The sequence below is a fragment of the Pezoporus flaviventris genome, unplaced genomic scaffold, assembly GCF_033815535.1.
Source record: "Pezoporus flaviventris isolate CSIRO_AGI_PZ_B2104156 unplaced genomic scaffold, CSIRO_AGI_Pfla_v1 ptg000002l, whole genome shotgun sequence".
Classification (NCBI taxonomy): Eukaryota; Metazoa; Chordata; class Aves; order Psittaciformes; family Psittacidae; genus Pezoporus; species Pezoporus flaviventris.
This window is the reverse complement of record NW_026892550.1, coordinates 11,559,692-11,580,845: the sequence shown is the minus strand read 5'-3', so window position 1 is coordinate 11,580,845 and position 21,154 is coordinate 11,559,692. Positions and strand designations below refer to the sequence as shown.

The following is a 21,154-nucleotide window of genomic DNA, read 5'->3' as shown; positions in this document are numbered from 1 at the left end:
CCATGCCCTCTTCCTCTGATCACTGAAGGCTGCCAGGTCTTGTAGTTACAGTTTGGCTTGCTTGACAACTTCCAAAAAAGAACTTCTGGAATTAGACAGTGGTGCTTCAGACTGCAGTTTGAGGGTGAGGATAGAGATGCATGGCTTGTTGATGAGGATTTTCCCTTCTTCACGAAAAATTGGGTGATTTTTACCTGCTACCATAGGGGAAGTTTCCTATTCTTTTTTTTCTGGTGGCACATTTTTATTAACTTTGCTTATAGAAATACAGAAAAACACTGAAGGCTACACTGGCTTTACTCTATAAATATTTAAGTATAGGCTGTGTGAACACATGACAGGTATAAACCAGACTCAAGTGGTCTCCAGGTTGGTGATGGTCTGTCTAAGCTAATCTAAGTATTAATGAATGGGGGACATGGTGCCTCTGAATTTATGTGTAGTCATGGCATGGTGAGCCTTTCATTAAACTGTTTTCCTAGTTATACTGTAAAACAAACTCACATTTGGCATAACAGAAAGGCTTGGCAGGAATACTGTTATATTCACAGTATAGAAGACAGTGACTGATACCTTGTTTAATTGTCTCACAGCATTAGCAAGGAAGCTGAATCGTGTGCACTCTCTCCACCTGCATGTACACGAAGGGACAGACAGATTGACTCAGCCTGCTACACTTCACTGTCTTTCCCACAACTACTTTCAGCTGTCCCCTTACAGAGTTATTAAAACAGATTTTCTGATACGTTGGGTTTTTTTTTTTCTCTCATTCTTTTGTGTTTTTTCCAGTCTGTCTCTCTCTGACTTTTGAATTTCTTCTGTGTGTAGCATTATGCTGCCTTTGCTGAGATCATATCAAATTTTCGTCTGTGTAAATTGGCATGGCTATGAAGCACTCAGAGGTTCTTTGCCAGTTTATACTGAGAATCTATCCCTAAACAATTATACTCAGGAGTAAGAAAAAATGCTTAAATCAACAGAAAATGCAAGAGAACTTTTGGGCCCAAATCACAGTACGTTCACTTTCTTAAACTGGAGAAACTACCAGGAAACAAGGACATGGAAAAGGAGCTGGGGGAGAGCTCGGGACACAGTCAGTCTGCTCTCTCAGCAATCAGCAGACGAAATAACAATACAAATACTTTGTTGTCAGTTCCATCAGCAAGAAGTAAGCAAGAATGAGCAAATTGTTTAGTACTTAAAATAAAAATATTCTGAGTTTTTCACTAATTCTCACCTTGGTTGTAAATCCTATAACCCTGCAGACAATGTGCTTAACTGAAAGATAAACATAGATATGGACATTTTACCACAATTCCATAAAAAATGGTAAAAAAAGAAGGAAAAGGGTTAGCAACAACATTAATGTGCAGCTGGGACAACATTCTTGAAGGTAGTGAATCAGATAGAAGAAACCATGAAGGTGGTAGGTGTGCTAATCCATTAAAAAGAGGGTATGACGTTGTCCAAATGTCCTGAGTTTGCAGGTTTGCAAAGCCAAAGCACAGGATATTGAGGACATGTTGTATGACAGCTTTGTTCTTCTGATCACCAGTCAAGCTCTGCTCATCTCACTTATGCAAATTTACCACCCTAACTTCAGCAGCTGTGATAGCATGGTTATTGTCAGCGAGCTTTGGCTTCAAGGCCACCTAACTGGGTCTTCAGGAAAATAGACTTTTGTAGCCATGGAACAGGAAGCAGTTCTGTGCAAACATTTACAAGTGCTAGAAACTATGAATTTCACATTCACAATTACACTTGCGTCTGCCTAGGGTGGAATGAATCATGTCTTTTCCTAATAGAATGATTTATCCTATAAATATTTGTCGTTAAAAACAGGACACACTATGCAAGGCAGTAAGGAAATAATTTCGTCTCTTCAAGTAGAAGAAGTACTCTAATTGACTTCTGATCTTGATAGTACTATAAAGACTAACAGAAACTCTCTTACGCACTTTACACTATGTCTGCTGTGCAATGGTTAAATAAAGCTGTCATTCAGAGAAATGCTTCTCCTTGTTGAAGTGTCAATAAAATTCTTGTTGCTTAAGGGAACTCCTGATAGAATGTCTTGTGCTTCATCTGTGCATATTTCTTCTTTCAAAAAAGAAAAAGAAAGGCTCCTGGCTCTCTTTTAATTTTAGCTCTTTCCTTCAATGTTCTGCACAAATCTAAATTGCACCTGTTTGACTGCTGTGTGTGCATGTGTATGTGCACACTGAAGACCAAACCATCATGCCACAGCCAGGTTCTCCTAAGGAATGTAAGCTGAGGTGTCCTTGAGCTTACCTTATTTCTACCTTTTGTTGTTGCTGATGGATTTTTTCTTTTATGGCTCCCAGTTATTCATTCCCAGTTTTGTAATCATCCTGGGGCAATGTACAAAGAAACCAGAATATATAGTTTCATGCTGGTTTCATGTTTATTCAGATTTATTTTTTTTTAATGAGGTAAAAACACACAGTCAATACAAAGATAGGAGTGACAATTATAAGCTATGTGGCCCAGCTGAGAGCAAACTGAGAACTATCCAGCTACCTCCATAGAGAAAATCATAATTGATAGTTAATCTTACAGTGGCCCAGTGAATGCTCTTTTCAGGCTGTTTCATGCTGTTCGAGTATCCCAAATGTGAATAAAATGTATTTGTTACATTTTACCAGGTGAGAAGCCACTGCCAGAAACCACGTGGTGCATTTCCAGTGAGTTTTGGACAGGTGAGGAGACCCTGAGTGACGTGTTTCTTCTCTACACATATATCCTCACTGCCAGTTATGAAATTAACAAAGGGCACTTAGAGCCGTCTTCTGTGTTATGCTCAAATGGAGATGGTCAGAACTGTATTTATTGAAATTTGATGCAATTCTTTCTAGAAAATAAACTAGATAACTGGGGCAAAGACAGTTGCAGAGATAAAGCTGTCATATGGTTAGTTTTAGATGCTCTGTAATCCCAGTACCTGCCAGACTAAGAAATGGGAAGAATTCCAAACCATGGAGTTTGCTGAGCTCTGTGGCACCCAAGGCCAGCCAAAGGAGCTGAGCCTATTCTGTAAGCACTCCTTGGGAATGGGAAAAATCCTTCCCAGGATGCATGGAGTCTAGAATTTATCTGGAGCTCTTTAGGTATGAAAAGTGAGGAGGGGAATAGCTAATGTGTTCAAATCTGGAATAGAGTGTAATGTAACAACATGTATATGAGCTGAGTTGTGAAAGCAGGTGAAGAAAGAAAAGCATCACATGTCACGAGTCTGTTCTATGAAACTGGGTACGCTGGTGAAATCAGCTAAAGAAGGGAATTTAAGACAAAATTCTGAAGTTACCACTTCAGGTCAATTATGCACAGACAAGCAGCCACCTCAGGAAGTAACTTGGTCACTATGAGGTCAAATACATTAGCCCTATGTAAAAGGTAGCAGAATTAGTGCACATTTCCTTTGCTTGTGAAATAAACTTACAGCTTTTCTCATGGGGCAGTTGGGGTTCTTGAAATAGCCAATTTTCATGTCTATGCATAAGATTAACTTTTCATTCCCTTAGCTCACCCCACATTTGTATATTATTTGTTTCTGGGTTGGTTTGGTTTTTTTTTTAATTTCAGTCCAGGATGAATTTCAGAAGAAAAACTAGTCACCTCCAGGCTGCTGGCTTTCTGCAGCCTAAGTTTTTCTGAAACCTATAGGAAGGTTCTGTTGGCATGAGCTAATCAAGAGTGCTGGTACCTTGACTGGTATTCACACAGATACTGGAAAAAGTAGTAAAGGAGATGGGTGTATGGAGGAGAAGACGATTCAAGAAGTAAAATCAGTATTGCATGAAATTCTATCAATTGCACAGCTTTCCTATATCCAGGGAGATAGATGTAAAAGGAGACATTCAGTTCTTGATTGACAGCTCTTCCATTACTAATGCAAATGAACAAGGAATGGCAAAATAAGATCAAGTTATTTTGGAGGCCTTTGGGGTAAAAACCTGCAGCAACAAGTGTCAAATCTGTGCTTTTTATTCATGAAAATAAAATACAGTAAATCTTCCTTCCTGTTGTATTTCTTGCGTGCAGGATGGAGTGCAATGAAGGAGTCCTTTGGAACACAGGTTCATTTATGCACGCCTGGTCTGCCCAAGTCAGATAAGTGAGAGAAACAGAGCAAAGCAAGATCTCCAGGCACCTATAGTTTTGGAAATTTTCTATTCTCATTGGTTAATAACAGTGCCAAGCAACTGTGTCTGCTGCAAACAAGAAAGCTGTGGGCAGCTGTGGGCTGTCCCTGATCTGCTATCCAAAAGACAACCCCCCTGTTTTCTAGTTGGTAAGTCTGGGATCAATACAAATTACTGATTGTATTATGCCATGTTAAGAAAAAAATTAACTTGTTCTCATTTAACCAAGTCAAAAATGAACTTTCAGGTTTTGACTACTTATTTCTTTTCATTCTGTCTGTTCCTGAAATGGAGGCTTCTAAACTAGAGTATCAGTGATCTGACACTGTAATTAGCACATCATATTCATTTCATAACCAATACTTTTATTTTAAGGGTTTTTTTTCTGAACAAGAAAGGAAACATTCCTGTACTTGCTTTCCTGTCTGGCACACATTCTAGGGAAGAAATGCTCTGGTTTTCAAATTTGTCTCACTGTTACTTTAAGAGGCAAAAGTAAATGCATGTCCAAAACACTTTACTGCTTGTAAAGTCCTTATGTATTTTAATGTGTCTCAGTATGACAAAATAAGAGGATATCTTTAAGTTTAGTAAGTCTCCTTTTCCTGTGTACTTTAATTTGTTTTTCAGCATTTCAAAGTGACTGTGTGGCACTCTATACATTGTAAAAAAATATAAAAAATGGGTTCTAGAAATGCTAGTCATGTCTAAAGTGAGAATAATTGGCCCTGACAGAGAGGAAAGTAGTAATTGGAATAAGGCTTGTTTAAATAACAGTTTAAATTTTCTTTCCTTACTTTTCCGATTATATGCACTATAAAGCAGGATTTCTTTGCCCTGGGTCTTTCACAGAGTCGTTTCTGTATGCAGCATGCCCAGTAGTATAACTCAAGTAATAAGTCCAGCTATAATTTGGGTTAGACTTCGAGTTTAGCTCCCTTACATACAAATACACCATTCAATTGGTATTAACACTGTATCATCAAAATATTCAGTGGCTGAAGCAGGGCAGGCTAATTACATCCTCTAATTCTTCTAAGTTATCATCATTCCTTCCATCTGAACTGTTACATGGAAATTCAGATGCAACACTAGAGGAGGAAAAACATGCTTAAAAACTTGAGGTATGAATACACTTCATGTTCTGCTAAACACTCTCCTCACTGTTAATGTCCAAGAAAGAGTAAAGTTACTATGGTTTTTAGCCCTTCCTTTATATGATTTGTGTTTCTTTTAAATATAGCTTTGCTCAGAGGTATGTAAAACAGGTGTTTTTAAAATCTTTGGATTATGTCAGAGTTTAGTACTGCAACATGGCTGAGTTTTTTTTCCAATGGAGCACATCTGCAGCAGTAGATGCAGCCCGCATCTAACTAGTAGTGGAGGTCTGTGTGCTTACATCTGCCCTCCTTCAAAAAATGTTTATGGCAAATATAAATCAATGCAAGGATTGTACTGAGAATCTGGAAAGATCAAGTGACATCTGCAGTGCAACATATGAAATCTAAATGTACCCTGATTTGCAGAACAATACATGAAAAATATTGTATGATCTTGTTAACTTCCTACTGCAGCTTTAACACACACAGCCAAAACAAAACAGACTTGCTAATCTCAGGGATCAGTTATTCTTTCAACAACCTATGATGTTTATCTCCTGAACCTTTATCTAAAACCTTCAAAGTATCTCAGTTTGATGGTTTTTGTTTGGTTGGTTGGTTGGTTTTTGTTTATTTTGTTGTCTCTTCCACCCCCAAGTATTTTTTGATTGGTTGTTCTTTTTTTTTGGTTTTCAAAGGGAAACAAAGTTGTAGTTGAAATTTGACCCCATTAATGTGAGTGATAAACTCCTACTGGCTTTAATAACAAATAATTCAGTTCTCCTAAAGCAGTGGCTGGTTCACATTTCAAACAGTGTATTTGAAGTGTCTGAAATTCAGTATTCAGACTCGTTTGGATTCTTGATGCTACCTGAGCTGTACAATGGACACCAATAATTATAATAGTTTACGATCTAGAAGGGCCATTTCCCAGTTATTTCCGTTTGGCTAAAAAAAATCTGAACACTTGCCAGAGCTATCTGCAGGAAAAATAAAACTACCTGGCAATTTAATAATACAGAGATAGCAAGATGACATCAGGCTCTTCAGTTCATCAAAATGGATATTTTGCTTTGTCCACCTTTTGCAATATAGATGATGTTATATGAGCTACTGGTTCTTTTTCACTCGTTTTTCTTTAATCTTCTATAAGGTATTAAGTATTTTTTTTTAATATTGGGTTACCTAGAAAATATTTATATGTGGAAATTGCTGACATTTGTTTGAATACAAGTTAACATTAGGCATAATGTGGGGATTTTGGGAAAATTCTGACATCAGTAGCAAAATGAAAATTTTGACCATAAAAATATTTCTGTTTCATTACAATTTCTGTTTAGGTGTATTAACAATGCCTTATAAGGTTTAGTTCAGCTGTTCACATCTTTTTCTCTCTGATGAATTAGGCCTCTCCTGATGAACTACAACTCCCAGAAGACATCAATGGCTTTTCAGGCTCGGAGAGCTGCACAGTCTCTGCCCCAAACTAGAGATGCAGCTGAAGGGGAAAGCAAACTAGCAGGGTAGGACAAGCACAAGAAGCACTCTGACTATAATTACTGTGAGCATTGTCCTCTCAGGAGTGTGGTGTTACTTTTTTGCAAGAAAGAATTCTAAAGCTGGCAGCAGTCTGTGATCCTGCTCAGAGGTCTAAATAAGTTTGGAGTCTGAAGAAGCTTCATGCACAAGAGCAAAACAGTTGCATCAGACTGGTTCCAGTCTGGGTTAAATATGCCTGGCCCTTCCTGTATTGCAGATCAAGAGTTCAAGTATAAAATGACATTATGTTTTAAATTGGTAGTTTCAGTGTAAGCAGCAGCTGTAAGTGCAAAAAGCAATGATATTACCATCACACCCCTAACAGTCAAAACTGTTTGGAAATCTCATTTGTTTTTCATTAGTTACCGCAACAGTTTGAATAAAATCCTGTTCAATCTCAGCAAAGAGTACTTTGGAAATGTTAGTCTGTTATTCTTTAAACAAAGTTCAGCAGCTATTAACAGAGTACTTGTTTATGATCTTCTATAAATATTATGTTTCTGTACTTCTTTGAAAATGTGGACTTTTTAATTTCATTTTTATTTTAGTAAAAACTGTAAAATTATGACTCACCAGCTGCAGAGTGCCAAGACAGGATATTTCCCAATATATGGGGCAAACAACATTTTTATGTATTTTTGTTACCAATCATATAAAACCCAGCTTATTTTTATAAATGGCTCCATAGGCCTGCACCATAAAAATTGCATATAATTTTATCCCAGTTTTCAGGGGTTTTGGTGCCCATTACCTAGGAAATGTAAACTCTCATGTTCCTGAGCAAAATCGACATTTCAGTGATCAGTGAAACCAACTCATTTTCATGCAGAAGTGTCCACCTTGCTTCTACCTAGCCAGGACCTCACAACCCAGACAGAAAGCTGAACTTGACAAAAAGAGCACTATGCTGCTATGAGGTTTCAGTACAACAGCTTGAAAGGAAGTTGCAAAATTAGCACTGGACCAGTGCTGACCCTTTTCTCTAATTCCTTGAGTGTATATTCTTGTAGGATAGTCACACAGATATCACCACTTGCCTGTAAATCATTCAGAAAAAAATCATGTCTTAAGTTAATGAAGGGAGCAAACTTCATTACATTATGATGGTTGGTGTAATAATACCTATAGTGGTTTACCTCCGGAGCACTGAATGTGCCTGACCAAAAGGAGTTCTATAGAGCTATTTGTATAATTAATGTGGGGACATTAGTGGGTAGTTTAATCCCCAGATGTATATTTTATGATAGCTTAACCTTCTCCCTTATAAGTACTGCTATTAAAAGCAGTAGATTTAGATTTAAATCCAAATTGAATGAGTTGTGCCACTGCTTTCACTTGTGTTTAAACCTTTCAGTGGCTTTCCTCAAAACTGAGGTAAAATTAAGTGTACCTTTATGGATTAGGACACACTAATGCATTCTAGTTTCACATAACACCTTTGGTTTTATCACTGCTTGAACTATTTATTTTTAACCTGGGCTAGATCCATAACTCTTAACGGGAAAAAAATGACATGCAAGATTTTGTCTAAAAGTATAAGTATCAGTTTAATTTTTGAAATTGAGTTTATGCTTTTGGCTCCAACTTGTTTCAAAATGTTGTCAAGACACAGTACAAAAAAAAAAAAATAACCTGAGTGGAAGGGAAATGAAATCCCTAGGAATTTTTTTCTTAAATGCTAAGAGTTTAAGGGATAAACAGGAAAAGCTGTAAGAGTGCTAAACAAGCTCAGAGTGCAAGTTAAGCAGGTAAGAAGCAAAAACATGAATGTGGAATTTACTTTGGGAGAAAGAAAGAAGGCTCACTTTAAAGGTTGATTGACTTTTTATTATCCTCTACAAGGAAAACTTTTGATGGCTCTGAAGAGGAGGCCGTTAAGGAAAATGAGACCTTCAAAGACAGTAGTGTGTGCAATATCACCACATGTTGTAGAACACAAGTACATCTTTAGCAGGCAATTAGCATGAGCCAATGAGATACAAACAGTGATTTGGAAATTTACCTTGGGTATTAGCCAAAGGGAACTGAGCCAGAGAAAGGTAGGATGACTGCTGAAGGCTTAAGGTTAGAAAGAGCCAGTAACTGATCAAAGGCACACAAAGGCTAGGAAAGTGTCAGGAGCTTGGGCAGGCTTAGTAAATCAAGGGAGAGTGGATTAGACTTGAGGATTCTGCCAGCAAGTCACAGAAAGTGTATAGAAGGAAAGGCTAAGACCACCACTGCTTATGACCTCTGTCTGCTGTTTCTTGTATGTGCACCTCCACAGAGAGCATGACTCCTGCTCCTTGCTGCCATCCTCTCACATACTGTGTGCTGCTTTTGGGGCCCCAGGGCTGGACAAACCCAGGTCTCCAGCCTCTCTTCTCAGGTCAGGTGCTCCAGCCCCCCACCATTCTGTCTGTTGTCTCCTGAACACCAGAAGGTTTCAATACCTTTCTCGTATTAGGACAGCCATAACTAGAAGCAGCATCAATGTGCGACTTAATAAGTGTATTCTACCTGAGCTTAGATAACCCTTTCATTCAATTTACTGCCTGACCCCTGTTGATAAAGCCCTGTATCTTGTAGACTTTGCTGCTGCCTACTAAGGCCCCATGTCTGTTATAGCAGAGCTGCTCTCCAGCCAGTCAGACAATCCTCAGCCTGTTCTGGTGCAGGGTTGCCAGCTCCTCTGAAGGGCATGTCCTGGTTGAATTTTATGCAGTTCCTGTCAGCCTGTTCCTCCAGCCTTGCTGGGTCCTCTGAACATCGCCTGCTCCCCTCCACCTCTGTCTGGTGGTGTTGAAGGACATGTTCAGTCTCCTCCTATTCATCGACACTGGTATTCAGCAAGGGGAGAAGGCAGAGAACACTGCTCCCACAGCAATTTAGAGGCTGGAACCAGGTAATTATTTTTTAAAGATCTTTTTAAGAAAACATGTCCACAAAAGCAACATAATGTACTGAAATTATGTGAAATTAGGCTTGATGTGACAAGCTTCCAAAAACTCACATTCAGTGGGACTCAGATATACTGATTGTGTCCTTTTTCAGGCACAAGTATTACAATAAACAAAGTTAACTTCTGAGATGAAAAGTCTTCTTACTTTCAGGATACAGCATTCACCTAAATCTTCTAGGTCTGTCATAAACTATCTTTTCAAACGGCAATAAAGTGTTGCTGTATCTGGCAGCCCCCCTCATGTGATGCTGGGTTATTATTCTGCAGGCCAGGTATGACAGAGTAACAGGCTTTGTGAAATACACAAGGTATAATTCTCATGTCGTTTTCCACAGATTAGAAAAACAGGATGTGAAAGGAATGGAGTTCAGACACAAAACCAGAATGAAATTAAGAAACCCCTTTGCAGTTCATGAGGTGACCATTCGCAGGCTCTCAGTAATTTATGGTTATTCCACAGCACTGTATAAGATTAGTTCAAGTTACATTAGGCTACAGTGCTTGACTCTCACTCTGAATAATCTGACAACCAGTGCTGGGACTAATTTTGTTGTGATAAGAAATAAAGTAAGCTTTTTCTTTCACTTATTCTTTTTTTCCTGTTGAATTAAATTACGGTGTTGTCTTTTTAGTAATACTCAAGATTACTTCCTAGGCACAGGATATTACTGGAGTTTTTGACTTCTTCTCCCCAGTTGCATATTTTTTCTTTTGTTTCGCTTTATCCACTACATACTCCTATAGTTGTCTTACTTTTTAAAACCCTGGGTCAAACCAAGATTTGAGCCAGTGGGAGCATGTAGAAGTCTGTTCATAATTAACTTGCTGAATTATCAACCAGATTTTTATTTAGATTATTTGAACTCAGTCAAACTTTGGGCAACAGCAGAAGTCGGGTTAGGTGCATTGGGAAGGAAATTTTAAGCAACACTTAAAATCACACTGAATACAGAATGGGTTTAATTTTAATCACATTTATATCAGGCCAGTTTATTACAGCTATGTGCAATCAGGGAACTGAACTGCACTATGTTATTCAAAATGTTAGTCACAGAATATGGAAAAAGAATATCTTGTGTAAAACAATCAGCTAAAAATAACAGTTCGTAGCTCAAATCAAGTGAAAATTTAACACTTGAACAAAGAATTTATAAATTAAGGACTAAGACCGCAAGTGAACCTTGTAGACTATGTTTAGGAGACAGTTTATTTAAACACTACCATCCAACTTTCAGGTATCATCCCCATAAAGAATCCTGCCCTCCCCCCCCCATGCAGCTGCCCTCTTACTTTACAGAACCTGAAATACCTGCTAATAAAGAGCCCCCATTCCTGCATTTCTGAAGGACTTCTGCGCAATCACACTGGAGAACCAAGAGCTGCTCAGTGTCCATTTTAAGCATGTACTCTGCCAGGATGAATAGTCATTCTCTCACCTTGCCTTCCATGGTCCCCAATTTAATAGGTATATTGGAGTAGCTCCTCTCAGCTTGATGGCTGTTGAGACACTTTGTTTCTGCATGTATTGTACAAGGGAGTCTGAACCAGTCTATTAGGTGACAGGCTACCTGAAGTTTTGTTACTAACCTCAGTATTCCTCTGCCTAAATCCCTGCTCTCAACCTAATGTTTTACTTTTGCTCTTGCTTTTATAAATGACTTTAAAATCCTGCTACAAGTTTCTCTACCAATAAATGATGGATAGTCCACATATGGTAGACCTTCTCTTGTTTTTGTTTTTCTACTTAATATTTACTGAATACTTGAGGTATGTATGGTTTAAGAGATTTTTATTGTATGTGGCATAGTTTAAGCAGCAGTGGTTGTTTCCAAGTTGTTAGAGAAGGATGTTCTGTTTGAGAACATCTGTTTGTTCACCATCTGTACAACTGTAGTCATTCAGAAAACCTGATTCAACTTATCATCTTTCTACTGACAATTAAAAGCAGAGAATCAGAAGGAGAGAGGAGGAAATACAGTCTGCTTGGAGAAGGTATTAGCTCTTGTAAAAAGCTTTCCAAGATGAAGAAAATCTTTTGATCAACCTAGCAATTGTCCCACTGCTTCATGGTCAGATCTTGCCATAAATTTAGGAATTAATGATTTATTTTGTGCATTCATATTTACCCTCATTAATAATGTCTGTCAGGCTCAAGGAAGTGACATGGTGGTGGTTCTATTTCTCTTTGTTTCTGGTGGAAAATGAATCTTCATGAGTGGTGGTTGTTTTCCTGCCTGAGAAACCTCTGCCTCCAGTTATTCCTTCAGGTCTGTCAGCAAACTATTGCCTTCTTGGACCTGTGAGTGGAACCCATAAAAGAATGAATGCCTTAAGAGCAAGACTCTATGCACTCATTTAAAATGCCATATTTTAAAAGCAGAAGGTGGTTGTTTCTGTTTTCCATGCATGCTTTATTCATCATTCCAGCTATACTTGGGTGGTCTGGAGGAAGGTATAAAAAATGTCATTTGGATATTGATTTAGTATTTCATTTTTTTTAAGTAAAAATTTTAGTTGTAATTCCAAAAGCTGAAATGGCAGTTGATGGCCAGTAGTAGTTATTTGCATAGCTTTGCTTCTGAAGAGGCAGCTTTATGCTTGGAAATTATTTTTGGATAAGTTCTGGTCTGAGCTGACACCTGATCTGTGAGACAATGAAATCCTAAGAGGTAGAATCCACTTCGCAGACTCTCACATTTTCAATTCACCCATTTTGTTTTCCTCAGCCTTCTTTTCTGCCCTTCCTCAACAGTCCCTATTCATTTTTTATATATATGTATATGTTTTATTTGTTACTGAACATAAAAAAAAATAATTGCCATGCCTAAGTTTCTCTTGAATGAAAATTAAGACTAGCAAGAGTCAACTTTAAGAGTCACCTATAAGAAACCAGAGTTATGTCTTAATTCTCTGCCATGAGAAAAACAGCACATTGTAAGTCTTCCACCAGGTTTTGTCACATCATATGTCTGTAAAACCAATTTTGTTACCAGATTATATTCCTCAGCAAACACTTCCCTTAAAATCAGAGAAAGTTCAGAATCACATAAGTACTCCTGTAATATCAGAAAAGAAACAAAATAACAAACTCTGTAATTTTTCTTTTGCAGTTGTGTGACTCTTTATCCTTTCCATTAGAGTTTTGAATGAATTTTCAATAAAGATGTCTTTTCATTCAAGCTCTTTTAACATCATCCTTCATTAGAAGTCCTCACAAGCCCTATTTTGTTGAAACAAATAGCAGAAATGATCACAAAATATAATATTAAGACAGTGTCATATGTTCTTCAGATTGATAAAACCTATGAAAACACATATCTACTAAGAAAACTGTTATTGGAATATGCTTATTCTCAATTCCCTGTCAAAACTGATTTAGGTATCAATTGGATTTCTGCACATGCCTATTTAGGGTCCATGGTGTTCATCATTTTCCTTAATGAATTAGAGGAAAAAACAGATAATCATAGGATTAGAATTAAAAAACTGCTAGGCACATTTGAAAAATGGTCTGAAATGTATGATGAAATTCATTAAGGGCAGTAAAAAATACAGGAAAAACTAGCTTGAGAAATATAGGATAGGGATGGACTGTTGACCTGGGTTCAGCAGTAGCAGTCATTTTTCTCCTTCTTAGTAGCTGATGCAGTTCTGTGGTTTTGACTTTTGGCCTGGGAACAGCGCTGATAACATGCTAATATTTTAGTTGTTGCTTACTCTAAATCAAGGAGTTTTCAGTATCATACTCTGCCAATGAGGAGAGCCATGAGAAGCCGGGAGGGAGCAGAGACAAGACACCTGACCCAAACTAGCCAAAGAGGTATTTCATACCACAGCACGTCATGCCCAGTATGTAAACTGGGGACAGTTAGCCAGAAGGGTGAGATTACTGCTCGGTCAGGCTGGGTATCAGTTGGCAGGTGGTGAGTGGTTGTATTCTCTTCCCTTGTTATTTCTGTTATCATTATTGCTATTGATGGTAGCAGTAGTGTTTTTTGTTATACTTTAGTTACTGGACTGTTCTTATCTCAGCCCGTGTGAGTTACATTCTTTTGATTCTCTTCCTCATCCTTCTGGGATCTGGGGAGAGGAAGGAGGAGGGGGGAATGAAAGAGAGAGCTACGTGGCTGACTGGGTTTAAAACAAGACAGCTGTGTTGACAGAAAGAATGCAAGACAGGTGAGGACTTCAAAGAAGCTGAAAATGAGTCTGCAGAATCATCCAGTTGTGGAAAAGACAAGTCCACACTGGGACAGGTGACCAAAAGTGTTGCATGCAAAATCCGTGATACAGAGCTTGTGCTACTGGAACTGTTGTGTCCTGAGCTGGAGTATGGTGGTTTGGCTTTAGCACTACAATTCAAGAAGGATGCAGACCCATTAGGAAAACACAAATAACAACAAGAAGAAACTTGGTACTAGGAAAGTTAGAAAGAATTAGGATTTCTTGACCAATGGGGAGATAAAGCTGAGGGTAGATATAAGAGGGGTGTTTGAATATAAACGACAACTATCAAGAGGATGTGTTTAAGCTCTATTGCATATTTGGGGTGGGTAGGGCAAAAACCAATACACTTAAATTACAGCACAGGAAGCTTAAGAGGTATATCAAGGGAAACTTTTGAATAGTAAAGGCATTGAAATACTGAAAGAGGCTGTCTGAAGAGATGAAACAATACCTATTTTTGGTAGGAGGCTTGCCAGACTGGTCAAGGAGGCTTTAAACTAGCTGTGTTGGGGGAGGGGGGCATCATTCCATCCCAACACACCCAGTCAGTTGCCAGAACCTATAATAAATGCTTGGAGCACTGTAGAGATATCCCAGCCGCTCCAGCCAATGAGCCGGCTTCAGCTGGAGCTCGGCTCAGATGCCTCTATACAAATGCCCGTAGCATGGGGAGCAAACAAGAGGAATTAGAGATGTGTGCACGTCTACGGGGATATGATATAATAAGTATCACAGAAACATGGCGGGATGGCTTCTATGACTGGAGTGTTGGAAGGGAAGGTTACAGGCTCTTTAGAAAAGACAAGCCTGGCAGGTGGGGAGGGGGAGTTGCCCTTTATGTTAGGGATAGGCTGGAGAGTATGGAACTCTGTCTGGGGACAGCTGAGCAGTCCACAGAGAGTTTGTGGGTCAGGGTTAAAGGGAAAATAGCTATGGGAGGCATTACAGTGGGGATCTGTTACAGACCGCCTGATCAAGGAGAACCTGCGGATAAAGCACGCCATAGACAGATAGGAAAAGCCTCACGCTCACAGGCCCTTTTTCTCATGGGTGACTTCAACCACCCTGACATCTGTTGGAAGGATGGTACGGCCTGGCACAAGCAATCCAGGAGGTTCCTCAATTGTGTAGAAGACAACTTCCTTCTGCAAGTAACAGAAGAGCCGACAAGGAGAGGTGCCATGCTTGACCTCGCGCTCACCAACAGGGAAGGGCTCGTTGGAAATGTGACGCTCCAGGGCAGCCTTGGATGCAGTGATCACGAGATGGTTGAATTTGAGATCCTCAGGACAGTGAGAAGAGCGTGCAGCAAGGTCACTGCCCTGGGCTTCAAGAGAGCAGACTTTGGCCTCTTCAGGAACCTGCTTAGGAAGGTTCCATGGGATACAGACCTAAAGGGCAGGTGGGCCCAAGGCTGTTGGTTGGTATTCAAGTATCACCTGCTACAAGCTCAGGAGTGTTGCATCCCAACTAGAAGGAAGTGCAGCAGGAGGGCCAGGAGACCTCCTTGGATGGATAAGGAGCTCCTGAGGAAAATTCAAATGAAAAAGGAAGCTTATAATAAGTGGAAGCAAGGACAGGTGGCCTGGGAAGAGTACAGGGATGTTGTCGAGGAAGCTATGGACCAGGTTAGGAAAGCTAAGGCCCAGTTAGAATTAAACTTAGCTAGAGGTATTAAAGATAACAGGAAGGGATTCTACAAGTACATAGCAAATAAAAAACAGACTAGGGAGAATGTAGGCCCCCTCAGGAAGCTCTCAGGAGAACTGGCTACACGGGATTTGGAGAAGGCTGAGGTTCTGAATGACTTCTTTGCCTCGGTCTTTACTGGCAAAGGCTCTGACCACATCACCCAAGTCTTGGAAGGCAGACGCAGGGACTGTGAGAATGAAGACCTTGCGCCCACTGTAGAAGAGGAACTGGTTCGAGACCATCTTAAAAATCTGAATGTGCACAAGTCCGTGGGTCCTGATGAAATCCATCCGCGGGTCCTGAAGGAGCTGGCGAATGAAGTTGAGAAGCCGCTGGCCATCATATTTGAGAAATCATGGCAGTCAGGTGAAGTTCCCGATGACTGGAAAAAAGGAAATATAACCCCCATTTTCAAGAAGGGGAAAATGGATGACCCATGAAAAACAACAAGGTGCTTGGTGACAGCCAGCATGGCTTCACTAAGGGGAAATCCTGCCTGCCCAATTTGGTGGCTTTCTATGATGGGGCTACAGAACTGATGGACAGGGGTAGAGCAGTTGATGTCATCTACCTGGACTTGTGTAAAGAGTTCGATACTGTCCCACACGACATCCTTGTCTCTAAATTGGAGAGACATCAATTTGATGGATGGACTACATGGTGGATAAAGAACTGGCTGGATGGCCGCACGCAAAGAGTTGTGGTCAATGGTTCAATGTCCTGCTGGAGACCAGTAATGAGTGGTGTCCCTCAGGGATCGGTGTTGGGACCGCTCTTGTTCAACATCTTCGTCGCTGACATGGACAGTGGGATTGAGTGCGCCCTCAGCAAGTTTGCTGATGACACCAAGCTGTGTGGTTCGGCTGATGCACTGGAGGGAAGGAATGCCATCCAGAGGGACCTTGACACACTTGTGAGGTGGGCTGATGCCAACCTCATGAAGTTTAACCATGCCAAGTGCAAGGTCCTACACCTGGGTTGGAGCAATCCCAGGCACAGCTACAGGTTGGGCAGAGAAGAGATTCAGAGCAGCCCTGCAGAGAAGGACTTGGGGGTGTTGGTTGAAGAGAAAATGAACATGAGCCAGCTTCAGTGTGTGCTTGCAGCCCGGAAAGCCAACTGTGTCCTGGGCTGCATCAAAAGGAGCGTGACCAGCAGGTCGAAGGAGGTGATCCTGCCCCTCTACTCTGCTCTTGTGAGACCTCACCTGGAGTATTGTGTGCAGTTCTGGTGTCCTCACCATAAAAAGGACATGGAACTGTTGGAACAAGTCCAGAGAAGGGCCAGGAGGATGATCAGGGGACTGGAGCACCTCCTGTATGAAGACAGGCTGAGGAAGTTGGGGCTGTTCAGCCTGGAGAAGAGAAGGCTGCATGGAGACCTCATAGCAGCCTTCCAGTATCTGAAGGGGGCCTATAGGGATGCTGGGGAGGGGCTCTTCATTAGAGACTGTAGTGACAGGATAATGGGTAATGGGTTAAAACTTAAACAGGGGAAGTTTAGGTTGGATATAAGGAGGAAATTCTTTCCTGTTAGAGTGATGAGGCACTGGAATAGGCTGCCCAGGGAGGCTGTGAATGCTCCATCCCTGGCGGTGTTCAAGACCAGGTTGGACGAAGCCTTGGGTGATATGATTTAGCGTAAGGTGTCCCTGCCCACGGCAGAGGGGTTGGAGGTGGATGATCTTGGGGTCCTTTCCAATCCTAACTATTCTATGATTCTATGATTCTATGACTAATAAATTTTTTTCTGAAAGGGTCGATAAACATCTGTCAGAAAATGACACAGGCAGAGTTGATATTCCCTCCTAAAATCTCTTCCAGATCTTTCAGAAGATTTCACATTATACAGTTAGTATTTGTTATATGATCTTTACTGATATTTTAGCTTTTGTAAGACCAGTGCTTTGCTTAGTTGACAGCTATGTTCTTTCATAAGGCACGAGGCTGATGTCCTACGTCTAGCGGAAACTGTAGAACTCCACAGTTTTCTTCTTCTGGTTTCAGTTGCTTATCTTAGGTTTTAGAAAATATAATTATGGATGGTAATCATTTGTTTCCTGGAAAGCATAATTCTGCTACTATATCAAAGCTGACTCAGCAACTCACATCTGGTTTTAATGTACTCATGAAAAACAAAGTGGCCACATAACGATTTATCTCAGACCATGCGAAGTCATGCAAACTGATTATGACCCTAAGATCTCTAATCTTCTGGAGAAGATTTACTTTAATTTTCTTGATATCCAGAAGAGAGAGTGATTGTGAAGTATTTTGATGACACTAAAAAGAAAAGGAAAATAAACATTTTTCTGGTCTCTAAAGAATATTGTTTCTTAGAAAGAGGGAATTTCAATGATGTAAAACACTGGAATGAAGAGTTATTTTCATGGGAAAACTTCCAAGAAAGAGCTGTCCCTTAAATAAGAATACATATGACTTAATGCATATTATTTCAGAACTGTTCAGATCTTCCAAAGTCCACATTTCAAGAATGATAGCAGTCTGAAAAGTATCCCAGTAAAAAAAGCATTACGAGGTTCGATGTTTATTGTATTCTCATGCTTTCTCTATCTAATGTGTTCAGTTTAGTTTGGCAGATAACTCTGGGAGTCCAGCCTCAAATCAGAGAGTTAAATTTGCAGGGCTGAATAAGACTCACATAGTGAAAGGGTAACACAGGAAGGGACCTTGCAAGGTCTCTACTTGCCAGGTCTCCAGTCCAACTCCTTCTCAAAGCAGTCAGCTCACACTCAGGCAGACTGCTCAGGGCTCTGTCAGATGGGTCTTGAAAACCTCTGAAGACAGGGACTATGCAGCCTGTCTGAGCAACCTGCTCCTCCACTGTTTAGCTGCCCTTGTGTGGAAATCTTTCCTTTCATCAAGTCTGAACCTGTCCTATTCCAGTTTATGATGTGTTTTTGCTGTTCCTCAGCTATACACCTCCATAAAGAGCCTGGCTCCACCACCTTAAAGCCCTTCCTGCATGTGTGGGTAGGGGCTGCTGTTGGCTCCCCCCAAAACTGCCTCTTCTCCAGCCTGAATAAGCCCAGCTTCCCAGCTCAGTTGTCTCTCCTCCCAGGGCAAGTGTTCACCATCATGTTATCTTCTGCTGGATGTTTCTTAGGCTATCTGCCTTGCACTGGGATGCCCAAAACTGTTAGCAGCATTCAGATGCAACCCAGTGAGTGCTGAATGAAAAGGGTTTTAGCAGGGTAAACCCAGTAGCTGTGACAGGTAGAAAAACACTTTGCCATTGAAACAAAGCACCTGCCACTGACTAGGCACAGTGATGGTATTTGTTCAAGCAAAATAAGGTTAGAGAAGCATCCCACTGTAGTTTTGCTTTGCTATTTGACATACTGGGTACAGACAGAATCTTTTATTTAGCTGGTATATTTTAATGATGCTCCTAATACCTTGTTCTCTGGAGTATTACTGCACGGAGAAGGTTAGGACTTTTACAAGACAAAAGTGGTGTTAATTACTGTCACATAACTTACCTAGAAGTCCTGTATCCATTCCTAAGAGCCAGTCAGTTAAAGCTCTAGTAAATTAACCCATCAAAACTGAAATAGGAAAAGTTCAGCCTACACGTAGCCAGACAATTTTATTTTAGAAGTTAACAGTCATAGAAAGAGTGAAAATACACCTCTATATTTAGGGACAAAACTCATAAATATTTATTTATATTTATATCTTATCTTATTTTCTTTTGCTTTATTTTATTTTATTTTTTTTAATTATTTTTTATTTATGGATCTGTCTCTGGAGCACTGTGGTTCAGAACAGCACCTGAAGATAGAAAGAATGTACATTATAACTATGGTCTTTTGAGACAAATTCAGTGCTAACGATTAATTTCTAAAGAAACAAGTTATCACTGCAGGAGGCAGTAAATAGTTAAGAACACTAAGAGAGGAAGTAGAAAAATCAGTCAGTGTTTGTAACCAGTTAGCTTCAGTATCCCTTCTGTGATTTAGACATATCTATTGGTTAAGAAATTTAGCAGTTGCTGAAAAAAATATGGAATAAAGTACCATTATGAGAGGGTAAGACACGATTGCGTTCATCTGTCCTGTTTGCACGTATGTAAGTGAAGGTCACAGGTGCTCAGCTGTCAGTGCATGGCTGGGAGGCAGAAGCATTTGTAAAGACAGACTGGCTTCATACATGGAGCTTGGGCAGACAGTGGGTTGCTTACCTTGCCAAACTACTCTCATATGGTTGTGTTTGGACAAACGGTTCTGAGTGCTACTGTGTGTGTACAAAGTTAGAAGCTGGTTTTTCAAACACCAGTTTTAAATGTAGCATATAAGTAATGGCACCCTCACAAATGGTCACTGATCACCACCGGCTAGTCCACCGCGTCTGCCTGCCAACCAACCAGTAAGCAGCACCCATAACTGAAGCAGTTTTATTCCTTCCTTGCCTGCCTGTAAGGGTTTATGGGAAAGAGAGAAAATAAGTAGTGATCTTTAGTTTGCAGTTCACTTCAACCACGGAATGCTTTCTAGTGCTTTTTGCTCAATCAGATTTTAAAATACTCTAGAGATAGGTCTACAACCAAAAATCCAAGCCTACTAGTGCGTGGCTACCCCTCAGTCTATCAGAAATTGCTAAATTTTTGTATCTTCTAGATTTTCAAGGCTTTCTTTTTGGAATTCTCTGAAGACTGCATTTGTCCAAATCGTCCCCTTCTTTCACCTGTCAATGTGGTTGAATTATGTCACAATTTCTTTGTAGTGTAAGAGATTCTCAGCTGTGTATTCAAAGCCTGATATTTAAATCAGAAAATATTAATTTACACTAAAACATGTCTTAAAAGGGTATGAACATGTACATTGCTTTATGTGTCAACTGTTGATATAAGTCTCTAATTTCCCATTCAAAGTGTCAGAAGGCCATATCAATTAATAGTTCAGGTCTGTGGACAGTAGACTTTTCTCTAAAGATGGTGTTTCAAAAAATATTAAGTATTAAAAGGTTAAAACCTAAGAAAACAGTAGCAAAGAGAGAGAAAAAAGTTCTCCCATCAGGCCAATTGATTCTAAGGGCAGGGTCACTGAATGTAGCATTATTTCTCCTGGTCATGTTTCTTTCCTACCAGAGCTCCAAAGTAAGCTAACTGTGTAAGCAGGATTGAAATACACAACCCCCTTGTGACTGGAAGCAGTAAAGCATTCTCCACTTGCGGTTTTCTTCAAATGAGCCTGCATGGAATATGTGTTTGAAAACAGTGAAACTCTTTATTAATCAAGTACTTCACTTGCCATGCCAGCATAAAGTTTCATTTATGTCAAAACTCCCTCAAAAATGGTTTGGAGTAGTGTCTTGTACACAGCCCTTCAACAGAAGAAATATTTTTGGAATTGTAAATACAATAATCGAGGCAAATATTTGCATCATTTGAGAAGCTGCTGTAAGATCTTCGATCATAAGTTACAATTTCAACATTTTACTTTTGTTTCCTACTGTATGGAAATAAGGAGA

The 21,154-nt window shown here is 39.9% G+C and overlaps 1 long non-coding RNA gene across 1 annotated transcript in view; it reads left to right on the top strand.

Annotated features, from left to right (window-relative positions):
• LOC133275123 (uncharacterized) overlaps nucleotides 1-7,570 on the top strand; it is a 51,132-nt gene extending 43,562 nt beyond the window's left edge. Inside the window, exons 3-4 of the long non-coding RNA XR_009745404.1 lie at nucleotides 4,063-4,312; nucleotides 6,670-7,570. This is a non-coding gene — a long non-coding RNA (uncharacterized LOC133275123). The remainder of the gene's footprint in view (nucleotides 1-4,062; nucleotides 4,313-6,669) is intronic.
• The last annotated feature ends 13,584 nt before the right edge of the window (nucleotides 7,571-21,154 follow it).